The sequence below is a fragment of the Bactrocera tryoni genome, chromosome 2 (genome assembly GCF_016617805.1).
Source record: "Bactrocera tryoni isolate S06 chromosome 2, CSIRO_BtryS06_freeze2, whole genome shotgun sequence".
Taxonomy (NCBI): domain Eukaryota; kingdom Metazoa; phylum Arthropoda; class Insecta; order Diptera; family Tephritidae; genus Bactrocera; species Bactrocera tryoni.
In genome coordinates, this window is record NC_052500.1 from 24,286,246 (window position 1) to 24,295,015 (window position 8,770).

Consider the following 8,770-nt stretch of genomic DNA (forward strand, 5'->3'; position numbering starts at 1 on the left):
AGCTTGGTATGAATGCCAGTGAAAGCTGTGCTGATAAGTGAAATTATTCAACAAAGACGTTATTTTCTATTTTTCGTGTGCTGAATCAAATTTGTGGTGCCGAAACTTTCAGAATGTTGAAACAGGTCTTCAGTGATAATTGTTTGCCACGAGCAGGTGTTTTTTTTGTTTGGTAGAGGCCATTAACATGTCAATAAAGGAATTAATGCTTGAGAATCGACGATCAGAGATCTTACTGGCATTCGTTGGAATATCGGAAGGTTCAGTGGAAACCATTTTGAAAGATCATTTGAGCCTAAGAAAAGTGAAAGCACGATTGGTTGTAAAATCACTAAATTTTCGCGAAAAACAGCGTCGCGTGATCTTCTGTGAAACAATGCTTACCGAATAACACCATGGCATGAAACGTATTAGTAGTGGCGATGAGCCTTGGATCTATGCTTGCGACCTGGAAATAGACGATCGATCGAACGAATATTGTGACAAAGGTGAGCTGAAGCCGACCAGACAAGCTATCAACAATGATTGGTACTTCAGTGTTATGCGTCGTTAGCGCGAAACTATTGGTAAAAAGAGGCTGGAATTATGGGTCGACAACTCTTAGATTTTGCAACACGATAATGTGGGATACTTTTCTGCACAAAAAATATCAATTTTGTTTTCTTGTTGTGAAAATTTTTAAATACATTTTTATTACTAAATTATTTTTACCAATAAAGTTCAAAACGCTTAAACATAGACTATCGGATTATTATAATAACAACCTTTATATTGTGTAGAGGTTTGATCACAAAATATCGAGGATTTAAAAATGTTGCGAGTTTGGAGAGTTCAAACACATTTTTATTACATTGATATACTGAAGTACGATATTGAATGCTACCTTTGCGTGTAGCAGCCGCTATGTTTAGACGGGTTTTAAATCGCTGGGCGATTTTCGTTTGTTAAATGCTGACACTTCGTCGACTGTACGTGAATTTTTTTTGGACAAATAATACAGTAACAATACGCCAGTTGGCATATTCGCTAGACATGGCTCCGTGTGACTTTTTTTCGATTTCTAAAAGTGAAGCGAAATTTAAGAGACTGTCGTCGCTGAAAGAGACAAAAATCGTGTTTGAGAAGTGTTTGGACAATTGGAGAAGACGCTAGCATATGTACATAATTTTTAGTGTGAACTATTTTATAGTCGACATTATTCAATTCACATTATTGCAAATGCATATTTTTTAAAAAACGAAAATTTTTGTTATTTTTTCAACACACATCGTATTTTGAATTGTCCTCTTAAATTTATAAGGCAAAAATCAGTACAACCCAGAAATTGCTAATTACACCGCACACTGCAAGTTCAATTTTTAAAGCGCTGCAATGCAGAAACATATTTTTTAATACACATTTCCATAACTCACCCAAAAAAAGTAAGCTGTTGGTGTCGAAAGTACGTTTATCTACACAAGGTTCAATAATGCGAGCCGATTGCATGTAGAAACGAAGTATGTGTATGTGTGTGCGCGTTTGTCCAAATGACATGCGGCAATCGCTAATGTTCCCAAACACATAGTCAATATGTGTATGTGTATATGTGTATGTATATATATGCACATAAATGGCAAGTGCTCACACGCAGCGAACTTGCTGGGCAACGAAAATGTTAAGAAATTGAGTCACGTAGCAACAATCACGGACAACTGATGCCATTGTTGCTCGTTCCAGCAATGTCTGCGACCGGAAACGATGCCCTCTCGCTTTACCCACTCACTCACTTACGTGTCCGTGTGTGTGTGTGTGGGCAACAGTATCAGTGTGATTGTCTGTGTGTGTTGAATAACGGCGGCGGCTTCCTTTTTCAAAAGTGCAATTGTTTCTCGATCCGCACAAACGCCACTGCAGGCAATTGTTGCCTACTTTCAGGCGCAGCATGGTTGTGTGAGAGGGAGAGATAGAGCGACTGCGTGTTGCAGAAGCTCATGGATTGTTTTATGCTTGAATTGACAACGTCATTTAATAGAATTTTAAATTATTAACTTGTCATTCAGAATTGAAGGTCCAGTAAGCCTCTTAAGCAATAAGGGTCAGGAAGAAGTTTGCTCTGCAAAGCATAACAACATGATGTTATTACTCGAAGTTGAATGCACATTTGTGTGTGGTAAAGTATATATGTATATACATACATATGTATTTATGATGCCTATTACTCGGCGCTTATTTTAAAGCATTATAAGGGAATCATGTCATTATTAGAAGTAATACATTAACCATTTTGTTCAGAATAAGAGAGGTTTATCTAAATTATGTTACTAATTAGATATATGAATATATGCGTAGGCTTACAATGTATAATATAAATATTAAAATTATCTGATAAACAGCCCAATTAAGCCTTTTCGGTTTTTATTCATATGCGTAAATCAGCTCGCACGATGTTTTGCTGATGTTTCTTACTTCATTCAATTACAGGTAATTTCGAATTTATGTTCGAAATAGTATTTATTGGGTTAGTTCACATTCGAACTTATTTCGGTATTATATTCGAATATATTTCGGTATAATATTTTTTCATTCGGTCAAACTTTTTAAATCAAAACATAAATTTTTTGCAATTTCGAAACATTTTTCACAATATTTTTGAAAAAAATAAGTAAAAGAGGTAATTCTAATTTAACTTCGAAACTTGTAACTGCGATACAAAATTTTTCATGCAATCTTAGTGTTCATTCATTTCGATTTCGAAAAATTTAATTCGAAGTTCGTAAGAAAGACAATTCTTAGTTATTTTTTCAAAAGATGTACCTAAAATAGTATGTTATATCGATTATTTATTAATTTCGAAATTTTGTTTTCGAAAATTTTTTTCGAGTTTTGTAAAGAAAGAAAACGATTTACATGGAATAAAAAGACTTTACCGAATTTATTTAATAATATAATTCGAGTTCGAAAAATATTTTTCGAAGTTCGTAATGGAAATAATTCTTACTTATTTTTTTAAAGATGTACTTGGAACCTAAAAAAAATATTATATCGATTATTTATTATTTTCGTTTTCGAAAAATCTTATACGTGTTTTGTAGCAATTCAATTCCTTTTCGAAATGTTTTATACTGCTGTAAGGAAAGCAAAGACATACCTAGAATAAAAAAAACGTTTATAATAATTTAATTCGATTTCGAAAATATTTTTCGAAGTTCGTAGTAAAAATAATTCTTAGTTATTTTCGTGAATTGTATTCCCAGAACTTAAAACAGCTTTTAAATATATTCGAAAAATTTAATTCGAGTTTCATAGCAATTCATTTGGTTTTGAAGAAATTTTACTCCAGGTTTGTGAGGAAAGTAAAAAGCATAAAGAGATCTTCGTTTCGAAAGATGTAACTGGAATAAAAGATAGTGCACCGCATTAAAATTAATAATTCATTTAGAATTCAAAAAACGTATTCGAAGTTTGTAACAAGGTAACGAGAAGTTCTAAAATATTTTGCCATCGAAAGATATACCTTGATTATTCTGATAAGCAAGGGATAACATATTCCTGAGTAATAACTATTCCCGATTGCGAAAACTTGTATTTGATGTTCATAAAAAAAAAATGAAAATATGTACACATGTATGTGGGTTCCAAAGATACCTGGACTTTATTTCGAATACGAAAATTTTTATTTCAGCTTTTGCACATCTGATTTAAATATGCCTATGTAGAGTTCAGTTTAGTTCGTGGAGTCAAAATAATTATTTATTTCGAATTCGAAACTTTTTATTCGAAGCTTCGGCATATTTGTTTTGAATATACCGAGATTCCTAAATAATGCAATGAAATGTCATTCTTAGAGATTTTAACAACGAAAGATATACACATCTAAAAAATAAATGCATAAACTAGATACTACTAGAGACTACTTAATTAATTTTGTTCTGATAGGTGCACACCTGGATATAAAAGGTTTTGTGATTTTAAGGAAATAATAAATTTCGTGTTCGAAGAATGTTATTCGAAGTTCGAAAAAAAACAACAAGTTGCAACTCATAAACATTTTGGTACTAAAATATTTCCCTGCAATACAAAATATTTGTGTACAAATAGTATCACATTAATAATTAATTTCGATTTCGAAAATTTTTTTTCGAAGTTCGTTAGAAAAGTAGCAAGTTAAAATCATAAATCGAAGGATATTTGAAGAATTTAAAGAGTTATAATAACCATGTAATTAAAAAAATTTTACTTCGAAAAATAATTGAGGTTACTAAGGAAAGTAATAAAATTGAAGAAGTAGATATTGATACCAAAATTTAAGTTATTTAAGTAATAATTAATTTCGATTTCGAAAAATTTATACATACAGGTAGTTAAAAATCTTCGACTTCGAAAAAAAAGTAATACATTAGTTTGGATACCCTCGAAGATATGTAAAATTTTATAAATGACCTTGATAAGATGCACAATCGGTCAATAGGTCTATCTAGTAATGATTACTTACTTTCAATGTCAAGTTTTTTTAGCAAATTTTGCAACCAGCTTAAACTGTTTTTGCCTAATGATTTAAGAGAGCGTATTTTATATTCGGTTTCGTACGAATTCAGCGTTCTTACTTGTTACTGAGTAAACCCACGATTTTGTTATTAAGCAAAGTTGTTGTTTCTTCCAACAAAATTTCCAATTTGTAGCCAAACTTTGATTGTTCATTGTGTGTAAGCAACAGCAACAAACAAAAAAAAGAAAAATCAACTTTATTGAACTGCCGAACGCCATTCACGAATAATAAATGCGCGAGGAAATTAAAGAATCCAGCCCAAAGGCAGGTAATAACAATCGCCAGCGAGATACAAGCAAATAATTGAGCAGCGTGAAAGTGAAATAATTTCATGCTGATTTGTCTTCACTGACCATGCGACCAGCGCGCGCCACGCACCACGCCCCCCACCCTACGTTTAGCACCTTGCCAGATTGTTATAAATTTGTAGAAAAGTTTTTGCGCAAACGCTTGCACTGCATACTAATTTATTAGGACCACAACGCCAGCGCGCTATTGCCGAGTATATGTAACTGTACACACTTACACATCAAGTTCGGCTTAGGCGGACGAGCTATCTACTCCAACAGGCGACATGGTGACCACAGCTGTTGCCATCTGTACCAACCAGCGTCTCACCGCTGTCCCTCCCCCAACTTCTGGCGCTATAACGTCGCCGTAAACTTTACTTTGCCAGGCATTAGGCAAACTTTTCGCACTCACCGACGCCTATAAGTATTTACTTGCCCAGTTTCTTGCCACTCAGACGATTTATTTTGTTAGCTTATTTTATTTTATTCTCATTTTCGTTTTATTGCCGGCTTTTTTCGTGCAGCATCTCAACATCTTCTTCGTTAAGCATTTAAGCCATTTCGCGCTAACGAACAATGTTATCGAATGTTTTAACAAAGAATTTGCTCAACTGCATGAATTGTGTGCAAAGTTGTTATCAACTTTTCCTTGCCACAAGTATTTACTATTCGAAACACGTCACAAATTATTGCCGTTTTTAGAATTTACTTCGACAAAAGTGAAAATTTGCCAGTTTTATGAAGCCAAAAATGACGAACTGACAAAGGAAGCGCGAGGAAGAAGGGAAAGTTTGAATTTGCAACGGCGTTGCTCCACGAGTTGGTAAGGCGCAATTTATTGATTTTGATGGACTATTTTTAGTGGTGGTGTGCTTTTGAAGAAGAAATAGAAAGAATTTTTATCTATATATAATGTATTTATATATATTATCAACTTCTCTTACTTTTAATCTGCGTAAGATTTAGAAATTAGGGTCAAAGAATAGCGAAATATAAATATATATACACTATTTTCCATAAATGACCAGTTTATCAATCATTTTACTTTATTTAAAAAATTAGGAAAAGTTGCATCGATCTCATCTCTAGAAACATAATGTCGAAAACTTGGAATATAATTAATGGCTTCCAACCAAATAAATTGCTCCAATCTAAAAGGAAATTGATAGCCAAGGTCAACTACACGAAATAATTCTAAAATCGTGTTATATACTATTACCAAAAATTCAACTCGTGCAAGAATTGAATCCGATCGACCATGAAGCGCGTCGCAGTCGGTGATTGCGTTTAAAACCAATTGACCACCAATTCCGATTTACGCCAGAAAATATTTTGCTCAATGATGAAGCTCACTTGTAGTTGAATGATTACGTTAATAAAAGCAGAAGTGATGACGATTCACAAGCCATTGTTGTGAGACCGTTACAAAGCACTGTTTGGTGTGCTTCACGGGCAGAGCGAATTGGTCCAAATTTCTTCAGAAATTAAGCCGGCAGTCATTGAGGAACGCTATAGAGCCATGATTAATACCTTTTTCATTACAGAACTGGATGATGTTAACGTAGGTGACCTTCGGTTCCAACAAAATGACGCTGCCTGTGGCGTGGTCTCCAAGATCGCGCGATATCACATTTCTGTACTATTTTTTGTGGGGTTGTGTGAAGTTGCTTATCTGTGCCGATGAAACCGGGACCTTTCACGCCTTGGAAGGAATTAATCGGCTCGTTATTGCTAACATACGGCATCAATTGCTGGTCTAATATTAGGCGGCTCGGCTGGAATTTACTTTTATTCTTATAATAAAGGCGATACAACGACTATAGGGGTCATACAATTTTTCAAAACCATTTTTATTAAATACATTTGCCTTAAGCAGCAAAATAAGCCTACAAGTCCAGTCGGCTGACCGTCGATAGAACTCCGGTGTGAAATTATGCAGCCATGCTTCTTCTATTCTTATATATAGACGCAAAAATTTGATTTTATTACCATTGAACAGTTCCAAACACTGCACAGCATCTTAAATTCGCTTTTGCTTTTGATGGATTGTGAGCACGTGCGGTTGCCACTTTGCATAGAGCGTTCGCGTGTGCAATATTCATTCACAATATAACCAAAATGTACTTTTGATACCTTTATCTTATCGTAACTTTGATATCTTCAGAGTCTCAGCTTTATCGAATAACTTCACTTTGCTGTCATGCGAAATTATTTTGAAGGACTTTTTTGTGGTCTTCGTTTTTAACAGCCTCTTTGGATCGACCTCTGCCTGCAACGTCCCCGGTGCTCATTTCGCCTGCTTCAAACTTAGCAAACCACTTTCCAATTTGCCTAGTGCAGAGTACAAATAATGTTCATAAGACCAAACATTGGCGTCAATACAAGTTGTTTCACTGTTAATTTTATAACTCATAAACTAATAATTCCATAGCTGTCAAATTTGTGCACGTATGTTTTGAGGTAGAGGCTGATTAAGAATCTTACGGATTTAAGATTAGTAGTACCATATTTATATCAGTCTACGAACTTTTCAGCCCATCTATTAAGGTAAAGTTTGGTTTTTTTATAAATTAAAATAGATATCTAGATAAATTTCTTCCTCTTGGAACAGAACATTTACACTTACTACTCTACCACTCTGTTGTCTTTTTCTTCACGGTATCACATATGTATGTATGTAGAAAAAAATGCCTTATGCTTTTATAATAAACACACATAATTTAAGAAGGTATTTACTTTTTTTTATTTGTAATAATTCTTTTTTATATTCGTACCTTAATCCAAAAATACTTTAATACCAAGTCAATCGCGGCGTTAATGCCAAATTGTCTTGTGCTGATTTATTGCGCTCCATACAACAGCAGCTATTTAAAACGATTTATTTTCGCTTCAACTTTGTTGCTTTCGCCTGAATTAAACATAATTTAATTAAATTCTTCTGTTTGATATCTGTCACCGCCCGGCTGTATTGCAGCGTCACCGCAGCCATAAAACGTTTTACTATACACCAGCGACAGTTCCCGAGCACAGAGCAGAGTCCAATGCCGCAGAGATATACTCCACCGAGCATACGAGCATATATAGTGAAAATGAGAGCCGACGAACGCGATCGCGCGATGTCACCTAGTAGCAATAAAAACATATACAAAGTTGTTATTATGATCATGATCAACGCATTCAAGACATTTTCGGCGGCGACGACGACTACGAACGATCGCATAGCTGCCGGGAAGCAACCGGAAAAAATTAAACGAATCTATGGAACGTTTTGGGCGATTGCGGCGGACCAGAAACGGAGGTGACGCTACGTTCTGCAAAATAACTCATAAATATTCTTACAAAAAAGAAGACATAGTTGCGCCAACAACAGCGCAAAGAAAAAACCGAAATGATTTCGTATGAAATTTGTAAAGAAATTGTGGCGGCATTCGTGAGCGCTGGGGGCGCGCCACTTGCGTTTGATTAGCCCACTCGAATATATGTATGTATGTATATATTATGTAGGCAGCATTGGCGCGGCGAGGCAGCGTGAGCGTGGAGCGCAATCAAAAAGTCGCTGTCTATTATAGTGAATTCGCGCTGACGCTGATTGTCTTACCTGCAGCGCACAAGTTGTTTGTGTCTTTCTCTCATTCGCGTCCGAAAACGCCAACTGTTCTATTTATGACAATAATTTATATCTATTAATATAATAGAAATAAAAATCGTATGCGCTTTAAGGTGTAAGTCACTTGACTTCTCCTCCCGCTTGAGCAGTTCAACACGTCTTCGCGTACTCGCCGATCTACCGTCGAAGTGCATATCATCCTCATTTAATAGTTCCGGCTGTGATCTCTGTCAATCGTCAGCAGTGCAACGTTCCGTGGCGCATCTGTCAAACGCGTTGTTGTTGCGTGTCGCTTGTCGATCAAAACATCGGCACTCGTATATGACACGCACCCCCTACGAGTGTCAC